Source organism: Pan troglodytes, chromosome 17 (genome assembly GCF_028858775.2).
Source record: "Pan troglodytes isolate AG18354 chromosome 17, NHGRI_mPanTro3-v2.0_pri, whole genome shotgun sequence".
NCBI classification, from domain to species: Eukaryota; Metazoa; Chordata; class Mammalia; order Primates; family Hominidae; genus Pan; species Pan troglodytes.
Genome location: NC_072415.2, coordinates 68,269,645 through 68,287,992, shown reverse-complemented (window position 1 = coordinate 68,287,992; position 18,348 = coordinate 68,269,645). Strand labels below are relative to the sequence as shown.

The 18,348-nt window shown below is 42.5% G+C and overlaps 1 protein-coding gene across 14 annotated transcripts in view; it reads right to left on the bottom strand.

Annotated features, from left to right (window-relative positions):
• NEDD4L (NEDD4 like E3 ubiquitin protein ligase) overlaps window positions 1-18,348 on the bottom strand; it is a 363,613-nt gene that overhangs the window by 179,403 nt on the left and 165,862 nt on the right. The window contains exon 1 of one of the 14 annotated variants that reach the window (XM_063795751.1): window positions 379-944. The exons of 12 other annotated variants lie outside the window; for them this stretch is intronic. The gene's annotated coding sequence lies outside the window, so the exon portion shown is untranslated. Of the gene's footprint in view, window positions 1-378; window positions 945-18,348 lie in introns of those variants that run through there. One more of the 14 variants, XM_063795755.1, reaches the window with a different exon arrangement.

Here is an 18,348-nt window from a genome sequence, read left to right as displayed (position 1 = left end):
TCATAGAACTTCAGCGGTCTCTGTTTTCCATTATTTTCAAAAATAAAAGTATTATTGCTTTGGTTTTTGGAAGAAAAGCTGTACATTTTTCTAAATAGTCAAGAAAGTTAAGAAGCAAAGAACAGGGGATCAGAATTCTGATCCCAATTCTTTTCAAGGCTCATTCTTTGCCTATCATTCTTTTTATGCATAAGGAGGGTAAAATTGACCAATTATAGCTAACTGTGAACACCAAAAAGCATTTAAAATTGAAAATCTTGGTACATGCTAGAACTATGCCGCTGACATAAAAACAGTATTAAACCAACATCAAACTCACACCAAGAACAGATGTTATGCATTCATATAGCAAACATACAGTGGTGTCTTTGTTCTTACCTATACTTTTCCTCAAAGCTGCTGAAAAACAAGGCTGGAAAGTGTTCAGCTGGACTAGCGCTGCTGGAAATCTACCTTGGTGACCCTCCGGCTCCCTGGCCTCGTCTTCCTCCTTCCCAGTTTTAAAGCAGTGCCCGTACACACCTCTGCTGATACCGGGGGAATACCAGCAAGTTTTAACACAACTGAGAAGGAATGCGCCCAGCTCGCTACTTATACTGATGATTCACTTCAATGACAGGTAGAAAGAAACGCTTGTTGGTGGAAAAGGGAGTTGCGTCAAGCTCCACCTCCTACCATAAGGTTAAGTAGCTCCACCCAGCTCAGCAATTAGCTTACATCATCACCTGGGGCCTTATCTCCAGGTTCCCTGCAGTTGTTCCTGCAGCATCTTCAAGTGAAGTTCTCAGTGGGCTTCCACACAGGATGGGCAATAACAGAGGTCATGAGGTTTTGTGGATAACTCTATGTCTGGCGGGGCTGTTTTGCTTATTTAAAGCCAGATCAGAGATTTTGGCATTTCCAACAGTAGAGGTCAGCCCTTCACCCTTCCACAAACTAACTCAGCTTCTACATTCTGAGGTTCTGGCCCTCGAGGCCCCACACTCGGCAGATGGGAACACAACTTCCTGGCCCTCCAAAAGCTTATTGTCTTGAAGAGGGGAAAAAAGCAGGAACAAAAATAACTATGATACAAACTACAGCCCCCAAAAGAATCAATAGTCAGATGAGAGACAGCCCCGCCCTGTAAATCCGCAGTCTCTACTGTGCATCCCAGTTTTCAGATCCCAGTTGTGTGCCCTTAGGTGTAAATCAGGGCCTTGAAGGTGCCAGCGGAGCTCTACCCTGGGACCCAGCAGCACCATGTCCTCGTTTGAGGGGTAGTCTGGCAACCTGACCACCCTTACTCTACAGAAATTCCAAGAGCAAGTCAAACATGTGCTCTCTGCCTGCGATGGGCACTATGCTACTTCTCTTTCCTCTTGCTGGAAGAAGTCACACCCTACTCTCCAACCCATGCAGCCCTCCACCCCAGCAGATGCGGCTCTAATAGGAAGTGTCCCCAGTTGTAGCAAACAGCTAACTTTCTATATGCACTCAAATGTGGTGGCATGCTCACTCGTGAAGTGTTCCTGGCATCTCAGCTGAGAAACCCTGTAAACTAGACTTGCAGTTCCCCCCAGCGTTCAAACGCTGGGATTTCCAGAGGTGGGGGGAAGATGAACGGATCACCCCTTGAGGCTGGGAGGACTGCTGAAGGCTTAGAGGAGCAAGTGGGCACCAGGGTTCAGCTAGAAACATTCACCCTCCTGGAGACAGGGGGACAGTGCCAACCATTCTCAGTCTTTTTTTTTTTTTTGAGACAGGGTCTCACTCTGTCACCCAGGCTGGAGTGCAGTGGCACGATCTCACTACAGTCTCTGCCTCTGGGGTTCAAGCAATTCTTGTGCCTCAGCCTCCTGAATAGCTGGGACCACAGGTGTGAGCCACCACGCTCCACTAATTTTTGTATTTTTGGGGTTTTGCCATGTTGCCAAGGCTGGTCTGGAACTCCTGGCCTCAAGTGATCCACCCATCTCGGCCTCCCAAAGTGCTGGGATTACAGGCATGAGCCATCGTGCCCAGCCCGTTTTCAGTCAAATTCTTAAAACAAGAGGAACATCTCAAGTTTTTAGTCTTCAGCAGTTGAGGATACACAAGTTGCTGAATAGACTAAATTTAAGAACAAGATTTCCATCATCTTTGATTATGTCTAAAACTATCAAATTAAGCTACAATGTTTCCAATTTACACACTAGCTGGAAGGTTAAAAAAATAAGAACTACAATACACTATAAGAAAATGTACCTAAACAAGTTGAACAAGTTTTTATTTATTTATTTTTAATGATTTGCCTATTCCCTTAAAGATAAAAAGCATCTACACGTCCTACCAAATGTTACCTGATTGTGATGGGCTTAATTGTATTTGCCCAAAATTCCTAAGTTGAAGTCTTTAATACTTCAGATGGTGACTGTATTTAGAGAGAGGGTATTGAAAGAGGTAATTAAGTTAAAATGAGGTTAGTAGGTGGGTCCCAATCCAATATGACTGTGCCCTTATACGAACAGGAGATTAGGACACGGACAGGTACACAAATGACCTGGGAAGACCCAGAGGAGCCATCTGCAAGTCAAGAAGAGAGGCCGCAGAAGAAGCCAACCCTGCTTCATCGCAGGCTCCAGACATCCAGAGCCCTGAGAAAACAAATTTGTGGTAGTTGAGCCACCCAGTCCGTGCTACTTTGTTACGACCGCCCTGGCAAACAATCACAACACTAATTACACAATTGTTTCCCTCTGAAAATTAATACTAAAAAATGGAGACAATTGACATTTCTAATAACCATTCCCCCATAACCATACACTTCACCTGAGTATGCTCACTTCTGCCTTGTCCCATGAGGTTCTCATGCCTCAAAAAAATGCATAGAAAAACCTCATTCTGGAAGGGAAAAAAAGGCTACATTTGATCTTTCCAACTCCAATTCTGCCACCTCCATTCTAGGCAAACTGATCAAACAAATGGTGTACATCCACCTCCCTGCCACCTATGTCATTTTCCCTAACCCAGAGAAATCAGCTTCTGCCAAACTTGCATTAAAATGTAACTGGAAAATAGTCAGTGACCATCAGCACCAAATGAAAAAATGTTAAGCCTGGAGGGAATGCTGGAAGTCTTAGTTCAATTCCTTTTGTCTAGAGGAGAAAATTAGGGCCCAATCAAAGCAGCGCCATGATCTAGGGACAGAGGCTACAGAGTGGATTCAACCCTCACACCAGCTCCAACCCAATGTTACCACCACTGCCTCCACAATACTATTCACTGAGGGAAGCCTGAAGCTATTCTAACCTCACCAGTGTCCCAAAATGAAAACTGCCACCATGATCACCAGGCTATAGTGAAAAGAGACAAGGATGCAGATATCGGGATAATCCATGGAAGATGGCCAGGTTCTGAGACTAAGTCTAAAACCAGCTTTCTTTTACCGGGGCACTACTGACATTTTGTGGCTGGGTAATTCTTGGTTGTGGGGGATTCGATGTGTCTGGATTTGATGAAGAAAAAGCTGCTGGCATCTTAAGACAGATACTTCAGTTTTATAATCTGGGCAGAATGCAATAAGCAAAAGGAGAGGAGGGACGAGCAGCCTCCCTAGAACTTTCCACAGCCCTCACCGACCAACAAGGTCACTGAAGAGACACCTGGGAAGACCAGGGGTGGGTCTCCCAGAATCTGGCAGTAGGAGAGGATGCTTTCATTCTTGCTCATTTCCCTTGGAATTTTTTCTAAACTCAAATTTCAAAATGAAGTTAAAAAGTCATGACATTCCTTTAACTGTATATTACTTACACTTAAATGTAAGCAATAAGCCATTGTTGGTTGGCACCTAACACTTCCGACAATATTACCCAAAAAATTGCTCAATACTGTTGACTACACTTAAAAGACTGGGCGGCTTTTAGGGTGTGGTTTTATGAAATACCACGAAGGGTCACAATGGATCAGCTTGTTTCAATGCAAAGCAAAGGAAGTATATAAAAACAGTTAATTCAACTGTAGGCAACATAGCCAAAAGGAATAAGAAAAGCATGAAGACTGATTTCATTCAAAACAGGATTTTATTAAGAACATAAAATCTGAATTTCATAGTATTCCAAAGATGGTTCAGTTTTTGTATTTTGTTTGCTTTTGTTTTTAATCTTAGGATTTGTTAGTGAGATCATCTTGATATTTTCCTCTAAAAAGTCATCATGAATTTATCCATACTCTGCAGCCTTCGAAAAATACGTTTTTAAAAATAACATTACGAGCTTTAATAAAATGCTTACCATAAAATAGTTTAAAAAGCATCATTCTAAAAAATATCATAGTATGATTCCAAATTCATAAACTATTTCCATATACATAAATATAAATATAGCCAAATATAGATGGAAATAAAATTAAATGGTAACCAATTTATATCCCTGTGGCTATTTGGCTCTACAGGTAGATCAATGCTTTATGTTTTATCTTTTCCAATATCTAAATCTGTTACAGTCAGAAAAAAAAGTTATTTAAAAATTGCTAAGATTAGCTGGGTATGGTGGCATGGACCTGTAATACCAGCTACTCGTGGGGCTAAGACAGGAGGATCACTTGAGCCCAAGAGTTATAATGCTGCAGTGAGCTGCAATCGCACCATGGCACCACACTCGTGGGTGACAGAGCGAGACCCTATCCCCATAAAAAATAAAATTAAAAATAAACAAACTGCTAAGAATGTACTATATCACTTATTTTAACACAGTGAGTAACCAAATGAGAAGAATTCAGATGCTGAGGGTAGAGGAGACCCAAGTTTCTCTATTTTGTTCAAAACCAGCTACAGTAGAGGAGAAACTAGGACACTTGGAGGGGGAGGAATACATTGAACACAACAAAGATAACATGACACAGGCAAAAATCTTTACATAACACAGGCAAGGTTTGGTGATAACAACATAGGCTTGAATTTCCTCACATGGTCTTAAATCCCTCCTAACTCGCGTTAGCTTTTTCTTCCAATGCCTTACAAATGTGTGGTTTACATGCTTCATAAGGTCCTACAATCAACTCACTATAACAAAACATCTGAAAGGCAAATTGTTTCATCAAGAAGGGGGGAAGGTCTCCTGCATCTTTAAATGCCATTCAGTAAACACAATACGATGTACCTCTTCTGCTCAAAGCATTTGAAAAGACCCCAATATTTATATCCTCAAAACATTTAGAATCTGGCAGCTATAGACAGTTTCTAATTTATGAAACCTTGTTCCTAATGTTTAATTTTTAGGCCTGTTACTTAGGATCCTGATCACATTTTCACAGGAAAGAAAGACCTCAACCTTAGTGAAATCTGCCAGTTCCTTAGGCTGTAAAGACCATCTAAATGGAAATGACTCTGGCCCCTCTTTTGAGCTCCATTCTCCTCTACCACCATCTTCACACCTCCACTTGGAGATCTAAGGGATGCCTTAGACCTAAAAGGAGCAGTGATTCCACCTCTGCACTGCTCCCCAGCGCATCTGTCCCATCTCAGTGGCCCCCAGCCAGTTCAAGAGGACATTTCCTCAGTTCTGCTCTTCCCTTTCTCTCTTACACATCCAGTCAATCAACAGATCCTAAGGGCTCCATCCCCAAATTTAATCTCCCACCATCTCCTCCTCTCCATTCTGAATGTTACCATTTTGGTGTTTAAACCATCCTCTCTCACTTAGGCCTCTGCAACAGCCTCCTAACTGGCCTCTGGGTCACTCTCACTTGCTACAATAAATCACACCAAGCCACTCCTTTCTTGCAGCTCTCCAGGCTGACTTACTACAACCTTAAGCAGGAAATGCAAATTCCCCGGCACCCACACAGCCCTAAAGAGCCATGGCTCCTTTACCTTCATCTCCAGCCCTCCCCCATGAACTCTCTCCCTTCCCCAGCCCCACTGACCTGGCTACTTCTCAAACCTCTCAAACTCACTTTCACGTGCCTCTCTACGAACACTCCTCCCCCAAATCTTCAGGGCTGCTCTCTTCTCTTCTGATGATAAATAGCACAGTGAGTCTTTGTGCTGATTGCAACATAAACTAGTACCACACTTTAGGAAAGCAAATTGGTAATCTATACCAAAAGTATTTAAATCCTAATATTCTTTAATTTAGGAATCCCATTTCCAGGGAGGTATCATAGGAACAGAATCTGACTAAAAAAAAAAAAAACAAAAAAAAAAAACAATTCTTGTTTTGCACGAAGATATTCCCAGTACCTTTCTCTCTTAAATGAAAAACTGGAAACAAACTTAACAGATATGATAAATAGGATATTGTACATTCAGAAACTTATATATTACATATTGGAATAAATCACCAAAATAGACTATATCTATGTTATGATGCGAAGTATAAATATACATTCTCTCCTAAAAAAACAACTAAAAGGAAAATGCCAAAATATTAAGAGTGAGTGATGTTCTTCTGTTGTTTTTTCTGTTTTTTCCTCTATTTTTTTTCAGACTTAGAAAAATGTATAATTTTCACAATTAGAGTGGGGAAATTCCTTCTTGTTTTTAACAGAAGGAAATTATGCTGTAAGTAGTTGTTAGCTTTCCAAGTCAACATAGAAAAGACACTTAAAAACACAATGTTAAAATTAAAAGGTGCTATACAAGATATACAATAAATCAAATGAGAAAAAACATATGACAGATGGGGAGTTAAACTGCCCATTTTACAAAGAATTCTTATCAATGAAAAATTAATAGGTCAAAGGAAAAATTGACAGAAGGATGTGAGTTGGCACTGGATAAAGATGGAAATATACATACACGAAGAGATACTTGGCATCACTGACTGAAGACATAAAATGAGATGTTTTTACCTTCCATAATGTCGAAGATGAAAAGACTGATAAAATGGGTTAATACTGAACTAGGGAAAAACTGGTACTCTCATCAACCACTACAGCCAGTGGAAACTAGTGCAGTACTACAGAAGGCAATTTCCCAACGTCTATGAACATTGTAAATGTTCTTGTCCTTTGAATCAGGAATTCAACTATGGGAACTTAACTACAGAAACCCTCACACATAGATATATCAAGAAACACCAGGCTGGGTACGGTGGCTCACGCCTGTAATCCTAGCACTTTGGGAAGCCAAGGCAGACGGATCACTTGAGGTCAGGAGTTCAAGACCAGCCTGGCCAACATGGTGAAACCCTGTCTCTACTAAAAATACAAAAATTAGCCAGGCATGGTGGTACATGCCTACAGTCCCAGCTACTCGGGAGGCTGAGGAAGGAGAATCACTTGAACCTGGGAGGCAGAGGTTGCAGTGAGCTGAGATGGCATCGCTGCACTCCAGCCTGGGTGACAGAGTGAGACTCTGTCTCAACAACAACAACAACAAAAAAAAAAAAAAAAAAAGAAAGAAAGAAAGAAAGAAACAGAAATACCACAGAGTTTTAAAAACATGACACGCCTCAGAAAACATCCTAGATCTATTAATTAGAGAAAAAACCCCAAAGCTCTGTTGCAATCTAGTATTTCCAGCATGATCCCGTTTAAAACAACAACAACAACAAAACACACACATACACACACACACACACACACACACACACAAACCGGAGCAGCTAATGTTTATGGAATCCTTACTATATGACAGCACTGTTCTAAGTCTTTTAAGAGCACCACCTATTTTAATCTTTGCAGTAACCCTAACAGTAACAGATAGGCGCTGTTATTATCCCTGCTCTACAGATGATCCCACTAAGGCTTGGAGAGATCAACAGAAGTTTCCATCCAAGTGGCCCTCTGAGTGTACATTTCTATCTCTCTCTTTCTCTGATTCAGACTAAATATCACAGTCATAAGAATCTTGGGAAAATAAGACACAGTATCATCACATGAACAGATATGGGATGGGCTTGGGTTGAAAGAAAAACAAAACCAGGGGACTGCTGCTGTACAAGTATTCTCCAGATGCCAGAAATTCAAAAGAAACAAGTCAAGAGATGGAGTCAAGAGATCCAAGGGGGCTAGAGTGACTAACCCTGGGGCAGCGATCAGGTGATTTACCAGGAAGCTTCATTTCCTCTCTGCTTTTCCCACTGCTACCTTGCACTTCATGTAGGCCAAAGCAGGAATGTGGTCCTAAGACTGAAGTGCAGGCAGCTCAAGAGAGCAAGCAGGGCCATGCAGGAGCCACATCTGAAAGGCCACCTCCTGGCCCATCCCACCGGGCCCTACATATTGCTTCAACCTGGCACATTCCAGTGAAAAAGGGGCAACCGGGAGGCACAAACAGGAAGACCAGTAGACCACCAAAAACTGCCAATGATGCCAAAGGGGCAGGCAAACGGGGTCTCAGAATAAACCAAAGAAGAATGTTAAATACTCACAATTAATATGCTCATAAAATCTAAGAGGATATCAGCGCAGCAAAACAAGAACAGACTAGAATTAAAAAACAACAACAACAAAAACCAAATCAAGACCTAAGAGAAGGAGCCAGCATGTTTAACCTCAAACCACAGCATTGCAGCTTCCTTCATAGGAAAAAAATGGGGATGTGGTTAACAGTCATCACTGGTGAGTGACTTGGAAATCCCTGCCACCCCACTCTCCCACCATTCCACATTAACCTCCACCCCACTCCCTGCTTAACATACAGAATAAGCATTTTCATCTTGTTCTCCACACTCACACATTTACACATATGGGCACAGGAGGAATGCGTCTTTTACAACTGGATATTATACATTTTTCTACACATTGCTTCTCATTCATCAAGTTCTCATAGAAATTCCTCCACAGCCAACTCTGATACAGCTCTAGTTCTCTCATAATATTACATGGTACAAACAGTCCATAAATTGGCCGTTTTTCAACTGATGGGTTTTCATATTTTCAGTATTTTGCCACTATAATGGTACAATAAACATCCTTATACATATGACTTTGCACACATTTTTATTTCTAAAAGACAAATAACCGAGGACAAAGGTTGCTTAGAAGAAAGGTATAATAGTTTTTTATTTTAATATACATTGCCCATCTGCTTTTCAAATAAGGCCATAATTCACATTTCCATCAGTATTATGAGAAATAATACCACTTACCACTTCTATTACAGCCTTGCTATCAAAAAGTGTTATTTTTCTCTATTTTTACCAATCTGATGGGTTTAAAGTAACGTCTCATTGTTTAATCTGCATTTCCCTAGCAAAAATGAACTATTTTTCATAGGTTTGCCAGCTGTCTGCATTTGTTATCTGTGTATTCTATATTAACATTCTTTGTCCATTTTTCCTCTGTGGTTTTCTTAACAATTTGTAAGTTTTTTGTTATAGATAGTAACCCCATGTCTGTTTCAAATATCCCTTCTTGATCTATGACTTAATCACGTATCTTTTGCCACAGAAAAGTTTAAAAATATATTAAAATATATATTCAGGCTAGGCATGGTGGATCATGCCTGTTAATCCCAGCACTTTGGGAGGCTGAGGTGGGCAGATCACTTGAGAACAGGAGTTCTAGACCAGCCTGAGCAATATGGTGAAACCTCGTCTCCACAAAAAATTAGCTAGGCATGGTAGCTGATATGATTTAGCTCTGTGTCCCCATGCAAATCTCACCTTGAACTGTAATAATCCCCACGTGTCATGGGAGGGACCCGGTGGGAGGTAACTGAATCACAGATGCAGGTTTTTCCCATGCTGTTCTCATGATAGTGAATACATCTCATGTGATCTGATGGTTATAAAGGGGAGTTCCCCTGCATACACTCTGTTGCCTGCCACCATGTAAGATGGGACTTTGCTCCTCATTCACCTTCACCCGTGATTGTGAGTCCTCCCCAGCCACGTGAAACTGTGAAACCTCTTTCCTTTCTAAATTGCCCCGTCTCAGGTATGTCTTTATTAGCAGTATGAGAACTAATACAGTGAGTCTTGCCTGTAGTCTCAGCTACATGGGAGGCTGAGGTGGGAGAATCACCTGAGTCTGGGAGGTCAAGGCTGCAGTGAGCCCTGACCGCGCCACTGCACTCCAGCCTGACAGAGTGAGACCATCTCAAAAAATAAACAAATAAAAATAAAATATATGTTCAAAGTGTGTCTCTTTTTATAGCCTGTGCGTATCAAATTTTGCTTAACCATTCTCCCTCACTCCAAGATTATACAAAATAGGTTCTTATATTTTCTTGTAAAAGTTGAATTGCTTGTTTACATTTAAGTGTTTGAAGATTCCGGGATTTATTACTGATTATGATATAAGATAGAGGTCTGTGCTGTTCCCCCAACCCCCTCTCCAGATAAAGAACTGGTTATGCCAGTACCAACCTCAACAGTACTGAACTATCATCTTGTTATACATTCACTCTCTTAATGAGACACAGTCCTAGATTCTCTAGTCTGTTCCACTGAACTATTTATGTAATTCTGGATCAATACCACATTGCTTTGATCACGAAGACTTCTTATTCTTAGCATGTTGTCATTACTTGTAAGCCAAATCTGCCCTCACCAGTTTTCTTTTCCGTATTTGTCTTGGCTCCTCTCAGGTAGTATGTATTTATTCTTCTATAAAGACTTCAGGATTATTTTATTCAATTAAAGAGAAAACCCACCACTTTGGAAATTCTAACCGGAATCACAAGAAATTTACTTATTAATTTTGTAATAAGATACATTCAGGCATTACATGTTTTAATTTCTCTAGATTATATTTCACATTCTTCACTAAGAAGGTTACAGGTATTAGTTCAATGTCTTCCTAGGTTATCTGCTGCTATTGTGAAAGAAATACCTAACTTCCATTTCTAGGTGCTTATCTTCAAAACACAGAAAAGATAATTTCTAGAGACCTATCTTTTATCCAGCTTCCTTGACAATTGTTTCTGTTGATTTTAGATTTTTTACTAGATGCTCTTGCGATTTCTAGACATATGACCATTTCATTGTCTTACTCCACTCACAAGAACCTCTAAGATAATATTAAATACTAATTGTAAAATGTAAGATTCTTCTCTCATTCCTAATTTTAATTGAATAGCTTTAGTGTTTTGTCTTTTAGGAAATATTTGCTGTGGTGTGTGTGTGTTTGTGTACACATATATGGCCTTTATGTTTAAGTAATTTATTTTTATTCCTAGTTCGCTTTCTCAGATTGTACTATATTAGGAATGGCTACTAAACTTTTTCAGATAGGTTTCTAGCCTCTACTGACTTATTCATATATTCCTCTCCTTCAATATGATTGTGTAACAATTGATGATAGTGATGAGTTTCTAATAGTTAACCACCCTGGTGTTACTGGAAAATAACTATTGATTATAGTGCATTCGTGTTTTGATGCACTCGAGTCTATTTGTTAATAAATTATTTTAAATTTCTACATTTACTTTCATAAATAATATTGATCTTTATTTTTATTTTTTTAATTCATCAGATTTTTAAATTAAAATTTTGATGGTTTTATAAAATGAACTGGGAACCTTTCCATGTTTTAGTATGTCCTAGAAGAGTAAAAATAACACTCAAATTTTCTATTTTTTCAAGCCAGTGTGACCAACATGGAGAAACCCCGTCTCTACTAAAAATACAAAATTAGCCGGGCATGATGGCACATGCCTGTAATCCCAGCTACTTGGGAGGCTGAGGCAGGAGAAGCGCTTGAACCTGGGAGGCGGAGGTTGCAGTGAGCCGAGATCACACCATTGCACTCCAGCCTGGGCAACAAGAGCGAAATTCCATCTCCAAAAACAAACAAACAAACAAAACCTCAGCTGGAAATCCATGGATTCCTGGTGCCTTTCTCAATGGTAACTTTTAATCATCTTTCCTATCTCTTCTATAGTAATTGGTCTATTCAACTTTTCCATGCTTCTTGGATCAACTTTGGTAATTTGTATTTTCCTAAGAAGTCAGCCCTATATTTTCAAATGTGTTGCCACAGGGCTGCATGTAATGTTTTCTTATAAAGTCTATTGATATCTCCTGTGTCTCCTTTCTCATTCCTATTATCTATTTCTTTCTTTTTTGTTGTTGTTGATGTTGAGACGAAGTGTCGCTTTTCTTGCCCAGGCTGGAGGGCAATGGAGTGCTCTTGGCTCACCGCAACCTCTGCCTCCCAGGTTCGGGCAATTCTCCTGCCTCACCTCCTGAGTAGCTGAGATTACAGGCATAAGCCACCACGCCCGGCCAAATTTGTATTTTTTTAGTACGGATGGGTTTCTCCATGTTGGTCAGGCTAGTCTCAAACTCCCGACCTCAGGTGATCCGCCCGCCTTGGCCTCTCAAAGTGCTAGAATTACAGGTGTGAGCCATCATGCCTGGCCTCTCATTCCTATTATCTAGTTCTAAGTTAGGATGATTTCTTTCTGTTCCTGAGTTAGGATAATGAGAGTTTACTTTATTGGTCATTTCAAATAACCAGCTATTGGATTTACATAACTTTTAAATCTTATCATCTCCTAATTCCTCCCTCCTAGTTTTTATATTTTTTTGTTTACTTAGTTGATCTTTTTCTAATTTCTTAGGATGCAGACTCAATTCTTTACTTTTTACCTTCATTAAATAATGAACGTAGGTCTTTTCTCCAGGTGATATGCTCTATGATGCTTAGAATTTTTACAAAGACCAAGAAAGAAAAATACCCAAGATGAAAACGTTATGAGTCACAAGGCAAGTAAGCAATGGAACTAACAGGCTAGTTGTTGGCATTCTAAGAAAGGAGGGGGAAGAGTAAACTGTCCCTAGTGGGGGCGGGGGTGGGGTGTGCAGAAAGAGGAGGAGGAGGTAAAGGAGGGGGAGGTGGAGGAGGAGGAGGTGGAAGAGGAGGGGGGGCAGTAGGAGGTGGAGGAGGAGGGGGCAGGAGGAGGGAGAGGAGGAGGAGGTGGAGGAGGAAGTGGAGGAGGTGGACGTGGAGGAGGAGGAGGGGGAGGAGGAGGAGGGGAAGGGGGAGGGGGAGGAGGAGGTGGAAGAGGAGGTGGAGGAGGAGGAGGTGGAAGAGGAGGGGGGGCAGTAGGAGGTGGAGGAGGAGGGGGCAGGAGGAGGGAGAGGAGGAGGAGGTGGAGGAGGAAGTGGAGGAGGTGGACGTGGAGGAGGAGGAGGGGAAGGAGGAGGAGGAGGGGAAGGGGGAGGGGGAGGAGGAGGTGGAAGAGGAGGTGGAGGTGGAGGAGGAGGAGGAGGAGGTGGAGGAGGAGGAGGTGGAGGATGAGGAGGAGCAGGTGGAGGATGAGGAGGAGGAGGTGGAGGTGGAGGAGGGGGAGGGGGAGGAGGAGGGGGAAGTGCAGGATGAGGAGGAGGAGGTGGAGGCAGAAGTGGAGGAGGAGGGGGTGGAGGATGAGGAGGAGGGGGTGGAGGATGAGGAGGAGGAGAAGGACCAGGGGGAGGAGGAGGTAGAGGTGGAGGATGAGGAGGAGGAGGTGGAGGCGGAGGTTAAGGAGGAGGGGGAGGAGGGGGAGGTGGAGGGGGAGGAGGAGGTTGAGGAGGTGCAGGTGGAGGAGGAGGTGGAGGGGGAGGAGGACGTGGAGGTGCAGGATGAGGAGGTGGAGGTGGAGGAGGAGGGGGTGGAGGATGAGGAGGAGGGGGTGGAGGTGGAGGAGGAGGAACAGGGGGAGGTGGAGGTGGAGGATGATGAGGAAGGGGAGGCGGAGGTTGAGAAGGAGGGGGTGGGGGAGGAGGCGGGGAGGAAGAGGTGGAGGTGGAGGGGGAGGAGGAGAGGGAGGAGGAGGGGGTGGGGGAGGTGGAGGGGGAGGAGGAGGAGGAGGTGGAGGAGGAGGAGCAGATGGAGGTGGTGGAGGAGGAGGAGGTAGAGGACGAGGAGGAGGGGGAGGAGGAGGAGAGGGAGGAGGAGGTGGAGGTGGAGGAGGAGGATGGAGAGGAGATGGAGGTGGAGGACGAGGAGGAGGTGGAGGAGGAGGGGGAGGAGGGGGAGGAGGAGGAAGTAGTGGAGGAGGAGGAGGAGAGGGAGGAGGAGGAGGTGGAGGAGGAGGAGGGGGGCAGGATGAGGGGGAGGAATTGCTTCCATTTCCTGAGTGCAGGCTGAGTTTAAACTATAATCTCTTATCTATTATCTTTCTTATCCCATTGTTAGGTTTTCACTCTTCATTTCACATTTTGGGAAACATGTTTGGGTTCATATTCAGGCTTAAAAAACTAACCAACAAACAAAAAAATTCCCACTGGAATGAATCCTGCAGTCAGACTACATTTAGCCTAATTTTAAAACTGCTATTAAATATCTAGAATCAGTGTTCCAAAGTGAAGGCACCCCAGGATCTTGAATCAGCAAAGGTTCACTCCCATGTCATGACAGTGAGCTCACTCATGCATAAATGTGGCCTGATATATCTGAGGAGTATTTTCAGCACAGCTTGATATACAGCTCTGTTAATCAGAAGAGCCAGTCATTCAGAACCCACTCCTTCTCCAGGTTCAGAAATGTACCCTTTTAAAAAGTGACCTTGTCTATGCAATAGCTTCAGACAGCAATTCTCAAAAACCAATGCTGAAGGGGCAAAGTGAATCTGCTTCTCCCAGGGTGAGAGGCTCTGACCTCATTAGAAAACTGTCTAAGGCCAGAAGCAAAGCTGCTACTATTTTCTTAATCCTCCCTACAGGGAATTTCAGATGACTTAAAAGGTCTCAACCTGGCCTGGGGAACTTGAAAATGACACTCGAATAAAATCACATTCATTTATGCTCTACTAATTCAGAATTATTTTTATGATCTGGAAAGAGTTTGGACTCACGTTTCCATTTTTAGACCCTATGACAACAGGCTGAGAAGGAGGCTCAACCTACTTATGGGAACAAATTTTAGATGCTCTGACTCATATGTAAACAACCGAAGTGCTAATAATTTATCTGTTAGTTAGAGCAAATACTTCTATTTGGGTTGCTACCATAAGCCCTTGTAAGAACTAGAACCAAAATGACAATGTTCATATGTCCTATATTTAATTTTGTCACTTTATTCCTGAATACTTTCCCCCGAGTGAATCCCAGTGAATAAAATGTTACTATTATATTAAACCCCCATTAGAACAGGAACTCTTTGGTAGTAGGAACCATTTAATGTTCCAGTGAGGAAATAATACCACTCTGCTCTTTGTTGTTGTTGTTGTTGAGACAGAGTCTCACTCTGTCACTCAGGCTGGAGTGCAGTGGCATGACCTTGGCTCACTGCAACCTCCGCCCCCTGATTCTCTGCCTCAGCCTCCTGAGCAGGTGGGACTACACAGGTACTCACCACCATGCCAGCTATTTTTGTATTTTTAGTAGAGGCAGGGTTTCACCATGTTGGCCAGGCTGGTCTCAATATACCTCCCTTCTCTTTAAGTTATGTCAACTTTTTGGGGGAAAGGTCCAAAATTCCACCTTCCATGAACAAAACACCTGACCTGGATCCTGCTTAAGCAACCTCAGATCCTGGTCAAGAGCCAGGTGTCAGATGACACACGTGAGTGAGTGCAGAGGCACGGCCAAGGGTGCAGCTGTACCCCAAACATCACTGGGGGATGGGCATGGTACTGCCGCTACTAAGTCATAGAAATTTTAAAAAGGTGGAACAGGGCCCAGGGACCCTCGGCTATCAAGTCTCTTAGAACCTACTGGCTGGTTCTGCACAGGACCACCAGCCCAAGTACCTTCATATATTCCTGTTGCACTAGAGGTTAACAACCCTGTAGGCCATCCACTCTCACTCCCATCTATGCATATTACCCTGTCTGCCTTAACCCATTCTTCAGGGAGGAAACTACAGCTCCAGAACTGTAAGTAGGAGAGTTTCAAGGACGCTGCATTGGCTATAAACAAGCGCTGTTTCCAATTTCCCAGAAAAAAAAAAAAAATCTCTAAAATAAGGTATTTGGTTGATTTCCCTCTGCCTGATCCCCACACAGCACTCTGGTTTTCATCTGTGAAAAACAAATGGAACAATCTCTGTTTTCCAAAGTTCCATGATATACAGCTACTTGTCATGGTTAAAATATAAAACGGCGCCGGTTGGAACTTCCAGATATCCTTGTATCTTTTTCAAGCACTTTAAATTTCACTTCCTGGTGAAAATATTCTATCTGATTCCATTCTTGGCAAACAACCGTATGCTAAAGCTTAAAGAGAAAAGAGTGGATGGGAGAACTAATATGCATTTTCACAATGCAAAGGACAACAGGGGAGACACAATTCAAAGGTCTTTTCCTTGTGCACAGGATGGGTGGGAGAACTGAGTGCCTTTGGATCATCCCTTATTCCATCACACTGTAGCAAGTGGTGTACCCCAACTGCCGATGAAGGTGCCCAGGTGGGAATGCAATTGATTCCTACCTGTATGTTCGTGCTGTAATATTTGCCCAATGAGGTCAAGGAACAGGAGACCACCATGCCTCCCACAAACACCCACACACTTAATGCCTCCAACCTCAGCCAGCAATTCTGTTACTTCTCACTTCTGCGGATTTCTCTTCTCTTACTTGTGCTCTTTCCATTTTTTGCCTATTATTTCTCCCACATATCTTAAGTTCTGTTGCCAGATCTCTATGCATATGTTACCATGTCCAGCAAAGATGAATTCTCCTGTACCTTAAGCAGCAGGCTGTCCTCCAAGAGCTTATACCTGAGGAGGGGAGGTTCAGACCCCATGCAAACACAGATCCATAAACTGGTTACATTTGACTGGAAAACTTGATATAATCTTCAAACCGATGTTGCTGGGCTGAACCAAGCTACCCTCATGCTGAAAGTTTGGGTGGTGGTTGTTGTTGTTGTTGTTGTTGTTGTTGTTGTTGTTGTTGTTGTTGTTTTGAGATGGAGTCTCGCTATGTCACCCAGGCTGGAGTGCAGTGGTGCGATCTCAGCTCACTGCAACCTCTGTCTCCTGGGTTCAATAGATTCTCCTTCCTCAGCCTCCCAAGTAGCTGGAATTATAGGCATATACCACCATGCCTGGCTAATTTTTGTATTTTTAGTAGAGACAGGGTTTCACCACGTTGGTCAGGCTGGTCCCGAACTCCTGACCTCAGGTGATCTGCCTGCCTCGGCCTCCCAAAGTGCTGGGATTACAGGGGTGAGCCACCGCGCCCCATGCTGAAAGTTTCAGTGCATCCTGTACCCAGAGCAAAGGGGAGCATCTTTCATTCCTCTGCAAATAGCTTTATTGCAATTAAGAGGAATTAAAGGAATTAAGGAAGCCATTGTACAGAAGGTGGTATCTGAACTGGATCTCATCAGCTAAGCAAAGTCCAGACATATGCAGAAGGAGGCACAAGGACACTAGGATTCTGAGGCCAGAAGAACAGCACAGAGGAAAACAAACATCAGAACATATACAGACAACCCAGACAGTCTAGCGTGGCTAGAACCAAGGGGATGTGAAAGGAAATGAGAGGGGACCTGGGTTAGACCAAAACTATATTCTATCAGAATGCCAGGGAAAGGGTTTGGGACAGTTTTTTTTTTTTTTTTTTTTTTAACAATAATGCTATTTCTTAATTACTGGTGGTTTCTACCATTTCTCTGTGAAATCTTCAACTAATGACTAATGAATAGCCCTGAAATTTCAAGATCCGCCTTCCTACATGTTTTCTATTCTTACTAACTTAATCATCTCATTTCCCTCTCCCAACTGACACACTCCACAGTCCCTACCAGCTGCCTGCCTCCCTCCTTCTCTCCCTGCCAACCACACACACACACACACACATACACACACACCCCTCTAGTCAAAATAGCCCAAGCTACTTATGATTATAAAACAAACTTTCAAATATTTTTACCAAAAACATTTCTTCTATATATAACTTCCATCATTTTTAAAAGGGTAAATATTTTTGCCAGGTGGCTGTATTTACCTTTCTTTAATCTCTGTTATTCTTTTGGACATTTGTGAACACAACAGATTACTTGGCGTGTTAGTTCATGGCTTTACTGCTTATTCTCCTACCAACCCACAACTGTGCCTGTACTAGCTAGAAGCTGGTGACCACAAAACTATATTAGTTCATTAGGAGTTAATTAAAAGGACTAAGAACCTCAAAAGCAGGAAACACAAATAGGACATAGTAAAGATGATACCTTTGATTCTACATTGCTTACTCTACTTGGTCGATCTTAGAATATCTTATGGTTATGGATAAAATGTATTTGATGGGTTGAACTCTCAACCCAAACATCCCATATGGAGATGCTCACAGACTACTGGATGTCTGGATCTGATCCACATTCTGCTTTATCACTGGTTTGATGCCGAGTTCCTCCCCTGCCATTTTTTGATCTATTTTTTCCCTTTCTTCATCATACTCTGTTGGATTTCAGAGTTGGAGAGTTTCATTTTGTCTCGCAAACCATTTGACCTCTAGTGCTTTTTATAGCACCTTCTTGCTTCTTTTCTAAACATTCACATAGATGACCT